The sequence below is a fragment of the Furipterus horrens genome, unplaced genomic scaffold (genome assembly GCF_987537825.1).
Source record: "Furipterus horrens unplaced genomic scaffold, mFurHor1.1.pri manual_scaffold_4, whole genome shotgun sequence".
NCBI lineage: Eukaryota > Metazoa > Chordata > Mammalia > Chiroptera > Furipteridae > Furipterus > Furipterus horrens.
This window is the reverse complement of record NW_028327174.1, coordinates 127,133,568-127,147,058: the sequence shown is the minus strand read 5'-3', so window position 1 is coordinate 127,147,058 and position 13,491 is coordinate 127,133,568. Positions and strand designations below refer to the sequence as shown.

Below are 13,491 nucleotides of genomic sequence, written 5' to 3'. Positions count from 1 at the left end.
AGGAGAACTCAGGAATAAAATTAGAGTTTAGCCTTAATCGATAGGCTTAGTAATTAAAGCTGTGACTTGATAGGCTTAAGTGACTGCTTTTGAATAAAGATTCCTTTCCTTTATTACCAAACCTTTGCCTCTGGAATTTTGCCTAAAGGGTGGTGGTGGGAAGTGGGACCCCAACTTGCTGTTCAGTAACAGTGACAATTCACAAAATAATAGCAGTTCACCTGTGCCCAGTTTTTTGTACACTCCTAGAACCAGCTTCATTATGACCCCTGGGAGATATCAAAACCATCCTCTGGCAGCCCTACTTCAAGGTCTAAGTCTCTGTTCCATGTCGTCCTTCCTCTGAACTCCTGATACATTTATACCAGGCATGGACTGCCCACTCCTTAGAAGTCAGAATTTCAGCTTCACAAAGCTTCACCTCTAGGCTTTTCAGCTTCAATAATTTCAATCTCTTTTCTGTTAGCTATTAACTGCTTCCTGCCGTTACTACCACTGTGATAATTTAATGCTCCCCTGTTTGCCATAACAGCTCTTCTATAATATTAACAATTGTTTTTATGAAAATATCCCTATTAAAATAATTAGAGTGGTATCTCTCTTCTTCCTGGACCTTGTTTAGTAAACCTCTCCTCTAAGCCATTTCTTCTTCCTGTATGCTTTATTATGACATCTGTTATTTTAAGGTATTTATTTTGTATATTTTATTCCAAAGCACACAAAGTGTCTTGAAGGCAGTGTACTCTTCTTTCTGTACTCTGAGAGTCTACTACATAGCCTGATGCATCATATATATTTGTTAAATGAACAAAAGATGAATGATAGCATTGAATTTTCCAAGCTCTCTATCCCTGTCAAATGGTGATGAAGCACTCTGGAAGCCTGGCTTTGTAAGCTGCATGTCAGAGCAGAATAGAAAGCTGTCTGGCTGGAGGCTGTCAGGAACAGTGGCTTCCCAATCAATGACTCATCACTTAACCAGGTTTTCATCACTGTCTAGGAAAGAAGAGAAGAGTCATTCATCTCTTCTCTCTGAAAATGTGTGCTACATGCTTCTTTTGGAGAAAGAGTTTATATCATAATTTCTTTCAAAAACCTCCATGTGTCCAGCCATGTTTCTAAATCTTACCAATAACTAAAAAACATGAAGATGAAAAGTGCTATATTATTATTACTTAACAGAACTTAAACAATTGGCACCACTTAAAAATATTGATTTGTAAAAAAACATTAATGTTGGTATGCATATCATTTTAGTTAACATTTTCTATAATAGTAATTTTCCTTTTCCTGTGATTGATTATTGAATCAACACCTCTTACCCTTTTAGTGGGCTTATCTGAGAATATCATCCAGTATTTATTTTAAGCATATTACTATTTTAAGTATATTTTATTAATTATGGTGTTACACTTGTCCCAATTTTTTTCCCTTTGCCCTCCTCTGTTCAGTACCTCCCTTTCCTCTAGCAATACCTCCCTCTCCCTTAGTTCATGTCCATAGATCATGCATATAAGTTCTTTGGCTTCTCCATTTCCTATACTATTCTTAACATCCCCCTGTCAATTTTGTACCCACCAATTATGCTTCTTGATCTTTGCACCTTTTCCCCCATCCTTGCCCTTCCCCCTCCCCACTGATAACCATTCATATGATCACTATATCTATGGTTTTACTCCTATTCTAGTTTGCTTAGTTTTTGTCTTTTTAGATTCATTTGTTGATAGTTGTGAGTTTGTTGTCATTTTACTGTTCATAGTTTTGATCATCTTCTTTTTATTAAGTGTGTCCCTTTAACATTTTATATACTAATGACTTGGTGATGATGAGCTCCTTCAGCTTTTTTTTTGTCTGGGAAGCTCTTTATCCACTCTTCCATTCTAAATGATAGCTTTCCTGGATAGAGTTAACTTGTTTTTCATCACTTTGGATACTTTTTGCAAATCCCTTCTTGCCTACAATGATTCTTTTGAGAAATCAGCTGACAGTCTTACGTGAACTCCTTTGTAGGTAACTCTCTTCTTTGCTTTTGCTGTTTTTAAGATTCTCTCTTTATCTTTAACCTTTAGCATTTTAATTATGATGTGTTGGTGTGGTCCTCTTTGTGTCTAGCTTGTTTGGGACTCCCTGTGTTTCCTAGACTCGTATGGCTATTTCCTTCACCAAGTTAGGGAAGTTTTCCTTCATTATTTTTCAAATATATTTTCAATTCCTTGCTCTTCCTCTTCTGCTTCTGGCATTCCTATGATTCGGATGTTGATATGTTTAAAGATGTCCCAGTGGTTCCCAAGCCTCTCTTTATGTTTTTTTTCTTTCAGTTCTTGTTTCCTCATTTTGTACTGGGTGACTGTTTATTTCTTTCTCATGTTCCAAATCATTGATTTCAACCGTGGCTTGCTTTCCTTTACCATTGGTTTCTTGTGGCTTCTTCCTCACTTCACTTAGAATAACCTTCATTTCTTCCTTTATACTTTTCCCATACTCAATTATTTCTGTGAGCATCATTATCACCAGTGTTTTGAACTCTGTATATGTTAGATTGGTTATCTCCTCCTCACTTAGTTCTCCCTCTGGAGCCTTGATTTGCTCCCTCATTTGGGCCATAGTTCTCTGTCTCCTCAACTTGACTCCTGTGTTTGCTTTTGTTTATTAGGTAGAGTTGTTGCATCTGTTATGTTGTAAGGGGCAGAGCCTTAGACATTCATCAGTGCTGGGTCACTGGTTTCACAGATTTGTGGAACTTTCTGGATCAGTGTTACTTCTTTATATCTTTGTTTGTTGGACTTCCAGGCAGTTTGATTTTCTGGTAGTTCTAGGTTTTGTTGTTGTTGTTGTTTGATTTTTTTGTTTGTCTTGAGGTAGCTGTAATCCTTCTTATAGTTGTAGGAGGCAAAGCATCCACCTAAGCATATTAGTGTTTTTAAAAAGTTGTATTCTATTTTTTATCAATTTTTAATGTTATTCTATTACAGTCGTATTCTAAAAAGAAATGATAAAAACCTGTCATAAAATTGCAGGTCATTGCCTTTCAATTATAATAAAGTGAAAAATATATGAGTTATAAATTTTCACATGTATAAAACATTCATGCACCATTTTTTAACCAAGTAAATTCATTTTCTAGTTTAATAATAGAGAACTTAGATAATGACAAAAAGTAAAAGCATGATTTTAAAACTTTAGTTAACATACACACAGTTGAGTGTATGGAATGTGCTCATAATTTTCTAGGCATAAAACCCAAAGAGTACATCGAGAGAGATATATGAGCACTCTTACCAAAATTATTTTATTTATATTATATCTCTCCTTGTCATAATCATAGTTTCTTTTTCTGAAGCTGCCTTGTCCTATGGGAAGCCGGGGTGCCTGGTGGCAAATGTAGCTCAGCCCTGGATTTGGAAAACCACTGGGGGAGTGGTGGCACACAGGACCCACTCCACACACCGATTTCCCGCGGGGAACCAGGCCGGCATTTCTATAATAGCTTAAAAGCTTACTTTCTGCTAAAGGACCCCCTCATCCTGTACTAAGAACAACAGATGTTCAGCATGTAACCTTGAAGCAGTTTCTTAGGGTCTAATCTGGACTGGTTTTTAAGAACAGGATGTGGCTAGATGAGTTATCGTTATCATTCATGCATGTGTAACATTCTTTTCTCTGTTATATAAAAGTAATAACCATATAAGGCAAAAACTGGCTAAATAATTCATAAGTTTCTTGGATGTAATCCTCAAAAAGAATTAATAAGAGCATGTTAAGGCAGGGGCAAATGGCATTCTCCCCTATAGAAAGTGGCCAGTTTTGTCCCCTCTTCTCCACAGGATGCTTGCAGTCCATGTGCATTTATTCATTTCATCCATAACACCGTGAACCCTGCTGGTCAGAGGTTCACGACATTCTCCTACCTTCTTCTTCTTCTTCTTCTTTTTTTTAATAATTTTATTTATTTATTCATTTATTTTAATAATTTGTTTATTCTATTTTTAGAGAGAGGGGAAAGGAGAAAGAGAGGGAGAGAAACATCACTGTGTGGTTGCCTCTCACTCGCGCCCCCATCTGGGGACCTGACGTGCAACCTAGTCACGTGCCCTGACTGGGAATTAAACCAGCGACACTTGGCTTGCAGGCCAACGCTCAATCCACTGAGCCACAGCAGCCAGGGCTTCTATCTTTTTTAAAATGATCTCTGAGGTGAATAGTCAACCTTAAAATTATCTGTCAATACCTTACTTAAATTGGATCTTAAAGAAAGAAGGTGCTCTTTAGTATAAAGAAAGTGCATTTTGTTTACACATAGTCAATTCTAAAAGTTTTTTCAGATAATGAAAAACTGAGTGTGCACTCTCTTTATTCAACAATGAACTGAGTCATACCTCCCCCAATAAGGGATGATAGCTTATGTAATTCATCCTGTTTTTTACAGGTATGACACTATATTCTTTAGGAGAAAGAGGGCCCTACATGTCTTTCCTCTGGAAGCAAGTGACTACAGTTATATATAACCCTTACTCTTTTCCACTGTTTGATCTTCTGACAACTAGCCTTCACACAGGATTCAGCATGATTAACAATTAAACATCCTGAGCTCACCCTGTAGTCCACAGGGTTGTGACTTGACTAAAAGATGTCATTCAATACACATGATGAGCCTAGAGAGGTGCAGAGTATAAAAGGAAAGACACAAATTATAAAACTTGTACAAATTAATGGGGCTGTTTTTAAAAATCAGTATTATGCAGTATGGTGGCTGGGAAAATAACATTCTTCCCTGGGGGATTGATAAGTATAGTATAATTAGTACCACCTTTATAGCCAGCAATTAGTCTACCACGAAATGCCGTCAGCAAGAAATGGAATTGCCATTAAGATCCATCCTGAGCAAAAAGCCATATATGCTGTTAATGAGCAGGCTCTGTCTTTTGTTCTTATTTCCTTTCTAAATTCAAGAGTCACACAGGTTGAATGATGGGAAAATAGGAAGAAAGTTCTGCTTCTTCTTGTAGGAAGTCAGATGGTTGTGTATAAGTGTTAAATTGTTCCAATAGCCATTTAAGCTCTTCTTTTTTCTTTCTTTCTTATATCCTCAGATTATGAGAAAATAGTTTGAAAATTTTAAAGTAAAACATATTTCTGAAAATAGGAGTTAAGTGTTTGTGATATCATTACATATCAATCATGTCACCTCTTTCTCCTTTGCAAGCAAAGACAGCCTAAACCACAATTGGAAGGAAAAAATGCCTATTTATGTACTTTTGTTACATATAGCAGTGTCATCACCCTACCCTGATAGAAATGAGCTAGGAGAGGGAAAGTAAATGAATTCATACTGTAATACCAACAGGCAATAAAACATGGTTATACTATAATCTTTAATTTTTCTAAGTTTTGCATGTATTGTTCCATTTTTTTCTCTATAATGTTCACCTTTGTTTTATGTACTAGGAAAAAAATAAACTCATTCTTCATGTCTCAGCTCAAACTTTAAAATTCTCTGTGGTTCGTGTCCCAAGTTCAAGTACAGAGAGACTGCTTCAATTTTAACTCTTACTGCCTCAATATTTTGGTTCTTTATATGCCTGGTGCACAGTAAGCACTTAATACAATCTATTTAATAGTTGTATATATTAATTATTTATTAACAATATTTTATATAAAATTATTTTATCATTTGCATTTTCAGAAGAGACAAAGATTTTAGAATTTTAGCAAGGATAACACTTGATTGGGAAAATATATTTGGGTACAAAAAGAATTTTCTAAGCATCTCTGAAATTTAAGCTTATATATATAATTATTCTTGTTTGAGATACTCTTTCCTGCAAACCCTGTAACTTGTAACATTGCATCATTGCCATGCCATTGAGCTTGCTGGTTGCTCTATTGAATTTGTTCCTTGTTACATTTGTCTAGGGCACACAGTTCTGGGACTCCTGGTGAACTTAGTATAGCTGAAACTGACAGTCCAGCTCTAGGTCTAATTGTATCCAGTTCATGTTCTGGGCCTCTGCTATTGGCCATAACACTTCCTACTACAGCAATTTGTAAGGGTAGCCTTTCTTCAATACTACTGCTCTCTTCCTTGAGCTACACATATGAACTTTCAAACAATAATTTGATTTTTATTTCACATGGACGGTTTTCTGTCTTCCCTGTTCTTTCTATCTGGAAAGATGTCCTGCTTCTCCCAGTAATCACTACAGTTAGCTTTTGAAAAGTTTGAGGATTGACATCTGCCAACTGTCATGAGGATCAGGCCTTGCTCAGCATACTGAGTTTCTTCTATCGGTTTGTTTATTATTCCCCCACTTAGAATAGACAAGTCTAATGACAAGTCCTAGAACTCTGTACTCTCATCCAGGCCTTATGATGGGCCTCAGGCACTTTAATCAGCAGAGACTAAGCATAATTAGGGTAGAAAAACATGGTGGTAAAAGAGGAAACAAGTTCTGTTAGGAAGTAAATAAAAGTTTTCTTTCCTTAGATAATAAACCCTGTAAAAGCCGGAAAAATATCTTATTATTGGTCTTTGTAACTCCTGCTAAATATCTGATAATATCAGAATATTTAAATTAAACTAAAAGTTTGACTTTAGTTGTTTCAGAATTTTCAATATTTCTATAAATGTTAATAATCATCACTATATACTGACATCTAGTTTTAAACAAGTGTGGATTGTTTACTAAGCACATGCAATATATATTATAGTAAAAAAAATTAATAACCTACCTAGAAAAATTTACTAATATACTGACAATCCTCTTAATGGTGATAATTGACATTTTTTTGTTTGATAGACTTTTAAAAATGTTTTATTTTTCTAATTAAGTTTATCAAGGAAACATTGGTTAATAGGAGTACATAGGTTTCAAGTGTACAATTCTATGGTACATCTTCTGTATATTACATTGTGTGCCCACCACCCAAGGTCAAATCTTCTGCCATCACAATATATTTTACCCCCTTTACCCTTTGCTACCCCTCCTCCCTGCTTCCTCTTGTAACCAGCACACAGCTGTCTATGAGTTTCTGTTTGTTTCTTCCTGTTGGTTCATTTGTTGCTTTCAGTTTTATATCCCACATATGAGTAAAATCATATGGTTCTTAAGTTTTTCTGTCAGATATTTTTCTAAGAGATTCACAGAAACCCAAGGGCTTTACATCTTGAATCTAGGGAGTTCATTGAACATGGGAAGAAAATAATCATACTTTCATTTTCAGGAACAATTAATTTAAACATTTTCTTCGACTTCTTTATGATTATAGGCAACAAACTATAGAGTATTAATAGTAAGTGTGACTTGGTAACCAAAAGATATTTCACATTAGAATCATTGCTTTGTTTCATAATCCTATGAAATGTGTATATATTTAAAAGTATTATTATGGTAAGTGAGTCCATGGGCTTCACCATCCAAAGGAGTCCCTGGAACAAAAAGTTTAAGAATATCTGCTCTAATGCTTTTGTGTTTGGTATATTTACCTAGAAAATAATCTCTGTGTATTAAAACTTCTCATTTATACCTAAATGTTTCCTCCTAGAAAACATTCAGGGGCCATACCAATATAGTTTTGTTCTGGTTTCTTTAGACTTTCTGGATGTTACAGTGAAGTAAGATATATTGTGAGGTAATAAACAGAAAGTTATTTTATAAAATTATATTCACTATATCAAAATAAAACTTTATATGGCTAAATTTTAGGTGCTAACTCCACGAATTCTCCAGCCTGATGAAGTGCCTCTTTCATGCTACTTATATATGACTCAGATCTGAATTTGAGTTATAGTAAAACTCAGATTTTCTTCTACTCTCTGGAAGTCCCCAGACATGATGCATTTATTTCTCCTCCTCACCTCAGCTACATACTTAATTATTCTTGGGTGTCCTCTCTTGCACCCTTTTCTCTCTAACTTGTGTCTTTCCTAGATATGAGGGAAAAGACTCTCTTTCCTTAATTTTTTTTATGGTCACATGTACTGAGTTTGTATTTACTCATGTTTTCTTGTGAAGAATTTGATAAAATAAAGCTGTAGAATAATGTGTAAAACATACTGCAGATTCACACATGCATAATATTTATAGTAACATATAGAACAATTTAAATTTTAATTTGAGTAGTAGACCTGTGTTGAAATATACTAGGTCAGTACCTACCATTTTGCTTAAACATTGGTCTCTAAACATTTGTCTATTTTCACCATTTTATCTTGATAATTACTGAGTTGTATAAATTCTTCTTCGTGGGCACTTCATAAAAAAATGAATTCTTTTTTGTTCTTTGTATAAATGCTGCAGAACTTTATTGAGAGAATTTTAACAGTCAAATACCCAACATATGAAGAGTCTGCATGTTTTCAAAACTTCCTTTAAACCAGTGGGCTCCCTTCCTCATTTTTCAGCATTTCCTTCAGCTCCACACTTGGTAAACTGCTCCTGATGACTTCAGGCCCATTTCTGCCCTCAGCCCCAGTCTTTGGCTTTGACACTTCCTGAATGCCAGATTCCAGGTCAGCCCCTTGATCTTCAGGTAGTCCTGTATCTTCTTTCCCTTGATCAGGTGCAATATCTTGACTCTCAGTGGGTGGCTCCACTTGCTGAGGTCGTTCCTCACCGGGCTTCTGGTCCTGAGGAACCATGAGTCCATGTTTGGGCAGACGCTTCACATCCTTGTGTTTTTCTCCTACACTAACTCATATTTCACGCAGCTCCATCTCAACTACCCAGAAGGAATCAAGATGGAAAGAATATGGCCGCCCCTTCCTCCCAGAAGCAGACAGCCATGGATTCTTTTTCTATTCTGTGTAGAAATTTTATTTTTTTGCACTTCTAGCCATATTACCTGTGCTATAAATGTTATGGCAACAATGACATACAATTTTTGCTAGGAAAGTATACCAGATCTTAAATTTGTGTTTATTTCTAATACATACATAATGGCATGGACACCAACCAATCAATCAGAGGAAATAATGACAATGAACAACCAATAAGCCTGAAAGCAAAGATGCTGATGAATCAAAGGTCTCAGTTGTGTGCCAGATGCTATTCTAAGTTATTTTCATGGACTATCTCCAATAATCCAATTTACTAGGTAGGTACCATTATATCACTATTTTAGAGATGATAAAAATAAAGTACAGGGAAAGTAACTTAGCCTCAGCCAATGGGAAGAAAATGACAGTTAAACTCAGGCAGCTAGACTTCAACCCTTTGATTTTAAACTCAAAATTTCCCCGGAAGTACACATATTATCATCCCCCATTATTTTTAGGGTAAAGAGATAAAGATCAAGAATTTATGTAATTTTGTTAACTTAATTCAAGAACTGTTAGCCAGGGATAAAGAGAATATGACTGAGGGTTGGGTTTCAGGAGCCTGATCCCCATAAAGGTTGAAGTTATATAGTAAATTAAATGTAAAAGTATTTGCTTGGAGAAAAAATTATAGATAATTTTAGAGCTTTGAATTTTTCACTTGTAATTGTATAGCATAAATGCATATTTCAAATAAGATACTTCAAATGTATGAATAAAAATAGAATTAAAAAGAAGGAAGTATTCACAGTTTAAGTTATATAAGACAATATTTACTGCAAACTGTATTATACTCAGATAACATTTGAGTAAAATATAAGGAGTTCCTGATTATTATTTAAACAACAATAACATTGACAAAAAAAGTAGTTTATCACAAGGTGGACAGTTTTAAAATGGTTATATAATCCATAGTTTATATTTATTTATATGTAGAATTGTCACAAATTCATTTATTTGGGGCCATGATATATGACATGTTCCATGTCAGACTGAAGAACTAGGCTAAGCTAAAACTTAAAATCAGCTTTCATTTTTCAGAACTACCTTTGGTCAACTTTAAACTGAAATGTGTACATTTTAACCAAGTTAATTTGGTCTGTATTTAAACAAAAAAGAGATTGTAGCTCACATTTCCACTTAAAATGTCAAAATCAGTACCAAAAAACATTTTTATTATACAGCCACAGTTTTTCTTTGCAAATTTTAATCAATTCTATATAATTATATATTTCCAATTAATTTTGTTTTCCTAGCAGCCTTTTTCATCCCACCATCAGTTGTGGAGTAAAAGAGTCCTAGAAGTCCTGACTCAGTTTAATTAAATATTTTGAAAGAGTCTGTATGATATGGAGGTCTGCTTTCATTGGAAATAATTTACTCATGAATCTTTTTCTTGCATTACCAGTAGTCTGGAGGAAGTATAGTACTTTGCTGAAATTATTGTTCTTTTACTGCTTTTCCCTCTCTATCCTGGCGCTTTTAGAAGAAGGCTTTAGGCTAGCATGAAGAGAAAAACAAATCCACTTTTTTTTAAATAACACTGAGTTGTTCTAAATAATTTATTTCAGAAACCAATAATATCAAGATGAAGGAAAATGCAATCTTCTTTTTGATACATGACAAACATGTAAGATTATTCTTAAACTAAATATACATTATGGACAGCAGAACACTGAAAAATCTCCAGGGTCTTTCATTTATCCAGCAAAGTATATGTTAATGATAAAAAAATGTTAAGAATAACTTAATCTAAGATTAAGATCTTAATATATATTTACTGAAAATTAGAATATTACTCTGCATATTAACATGAGCATGCTTCTATCTATAATGAAGCAGGTGGACAGAAACACCTTCTGTCCTGTATATATTAGAAACTTGTTTACATTAATAATATTTTATCCGTACCCAACTCATCTAAACAAGGTTTGGCTTCTATTATTGATAGATTGATTGACAGAATTATGTTCATTACTGCCAGTGTTTTTTTCTGTTGTTTTTTATTTTTTATTTTTTTAATGTTTTTTATTGATTATATTGTTAAAACAGTTCCAATTTTCTCCCCTTTGCTCCCCTCCACCCAGCATCTCCCTCCCCCAGCAATCCCCCCCCCAAGTCCATACCCTTGGTTCATAAAATATAACTATTCCCCCCCTCTCAAATATTAGGACCCTTTGTAATCTTGTAAAGGACAATGGGCGAAGGTCTCAAGCTCCTCTAGCTGCTTCAAACTGGACATGGTCATCGTCCTACCTACCCTTGAGTCCAGAAAACCCTAATAAGAGTGGGGGTGTGGAGGGGAGGGTGGCCTTCCCACATGGGTAAGGATCGTGCAGACTCCAGGTCAGTTGGCTGTCTCCAGTCGACGGCATGCTTGGTTTAACAGGCTGGCATCCTTGTTGTGTTCTGGGGGCAACAGATTTGGCGAAAAAGGGTTAAAAGACATCATTCAATCCATAACTACTAGATGACAAAAGGCAGGGATTAATTTTTCAATGTTCCATATTAGGAGAAAGAAAAAAAAAAAGGGCTTCTTTGGAGGAAGGTGTGCTAGGCACATCTCACCTGTCAAAAACCCTTTTGCCCATTATACTTAGTTTGGCCTGAGGGAAATAGTTTAGGTTTTCCCCCTCTCAGACCTCTGGGCCTTTTCTGTCCAAGCCATTAGGATAGAAAAGAGAAACCAATTTTAAAGTGAAGCCCACAGACCACCCCATTCTTCACCAACCCAGCCATTTAGTTCAGCCAAACCGTTGAGTCTCAGGAGGCAGTGCTGCAGAGAGGATTAAGTGAGGCGTATGCATACAGACAATCACTCAGGTAATGCGATCATAGGCTTATGTCCTTTGAAAACAGAAAACACGTGTTAATTTATGTAACATAACCCACAAACAAGTCTCTAAATCTGTAAGACTGTCTTATTGGGAAGACATCCAGTTGCAAGGCACTTCAAATTCTATTTGCCTGCAACTTGAATATCTTTGATGATATCATAGACATGGTTTAATTTTCAAGTGAAACCATATTTTAAATGAGAAGAAACTTTTAAGATGGTTAGTTGCCCTATTTTATACTCTACTGCTGATCATTGTGATTTTCCTTGAATAATGGTTTTTCTCCCTAAGGTTACCCTCCTTTTCTTTAAAGGGACTACATTAAGTCCATTTTTAATTTATCCTGTTCATTTGCATAAACATAACAAGAGCAGCAAATGATCACTTATGATCTTTAGTTCTGCTTTGCTGGAACTTACCCAAGGAATATCTGGGGTGACCCTCAGTCTGTTCTTCAGGGCACAGAAGCTGAGCCACATAACTGGCATTCGCCCTTGCCTGTACACACCTGTTTTTTCCAAGTCCTTCTGGTTTTTCATTGTGCCTTAAGGTCCCTTCTAGCCATCTTTCAGGAAAACAACCTTCGTTCCTTCCCTGGAAAGATTGCTGTGGACCGCACAACCAACCATGGTACCAGGCCTTTTATCTCACGGGCTTTTATTACCTTTGAAAGTCATTCCCAGTTCCTCAGGGCTTTTTGGTAACAACCTGAGCCCAAGTATGTTTCCTTTAGGCTTGACATTCCAGTCAAAGACTTGGTCAAAAAAAAAAAAAAAAAAAAAGGAACCTCTATTAAACTGGTCTTATTAGTTCTATGCAAAGGAACTTATGTCATTACTTACTTGTTTACAATGCCAAACTCTGGAGGGATCAAATAGGGAGAAAAATATACAACGAGAAGGAAAATCTTTGTCCTAATATTCACTGAACTGGCATTTCCATTCTTCATATTTTCATTTATCTCCAATAAAAAAAAATTTTGTTTGTTTTTCCATTACAGTTGTCTCATTTTTTTCCCCCTCTTGCTTCCCTGCACCCTGCCCCTCCCTTCTCCCATATTCAGTCTTCACTCAGTTGCCCATGTCCGTGGGTAATTCATACTTTTTTTTTTTTACTTGACCCTTCCCCTTCTTACACCATTCTCTTCCTCTCCCCTCCTCCCTTGTTACTGTTAGTCTACTTCTTGTTTACATACCTCTGGTTTAATTTTGCTCATTTGTTTGTGTTGTTCATTAGTTTCCTGTAATAGGTGACAGCATAAGGTATTTTTCTTTTGTTGCCTGGCTTATTTCACTAAGCATAATTCTCTCTAGTTCCATCCATGTTATCACAAATGGCAGGAGTTCCTTCTTACTTTCTGCTCCATAGTACTCCATTGTGTAAATGTACCACAGTTTTTTGATCCACTCATCTACAGATGGGCACTTAGGTTGTTTCCAGCACTTGGCTATTGTAAATAGTGCTGCTAAAAATATGGAACGCTTCACGAATTTGCGTGTCATCCTTGCGCAGGGGCCATGCTAATCTTCTCTGTATCATTCCAATTTTAGTATATGTGCTGCCGAAGCAAGCACTATTTTTGTTTTTTAATCGAGATATAGCTGATATATGGCACTGGGTAAATTTAAGGGGTATATATAGCATAATTTCTTGACATACATAAATTGAAAGCATTAATTTTTCAAAAACTCTGGGTGGATGGATTGTTTTAATAAGTTCCATCATGAATGCATTTTCAAACCCCATTATTGGGCTAGAAATTGCAGACATGTAAAATCTTGATTTCTGCTTAGCATATTACCTCTATATTTATATTTTAAAATGGTTTCTATCTGTTCC

At 35.6% G+C, this 13,491-nt stretch overlaps 1 non-coding gene across 1 annotated transcript; it reads right to left on the bottom strand.

Moving 5' to 3' along the window:
* Positions 1 to 13,119: 13,119 nt before the first annotated feature.
* LOC150012833 (U6 spliceosomal RNA) lies at positions 13,120 to 13,226 on the bottom strand. The gene has a single exon (XR_016510848.1). It is a non-coding gene; the product is annotated as a U6 spliceosomal RNA (small nuclear RNA).
* Between the last annotated feature and the right edge of the window lie 265 nt (positions 13,227 to 13,491).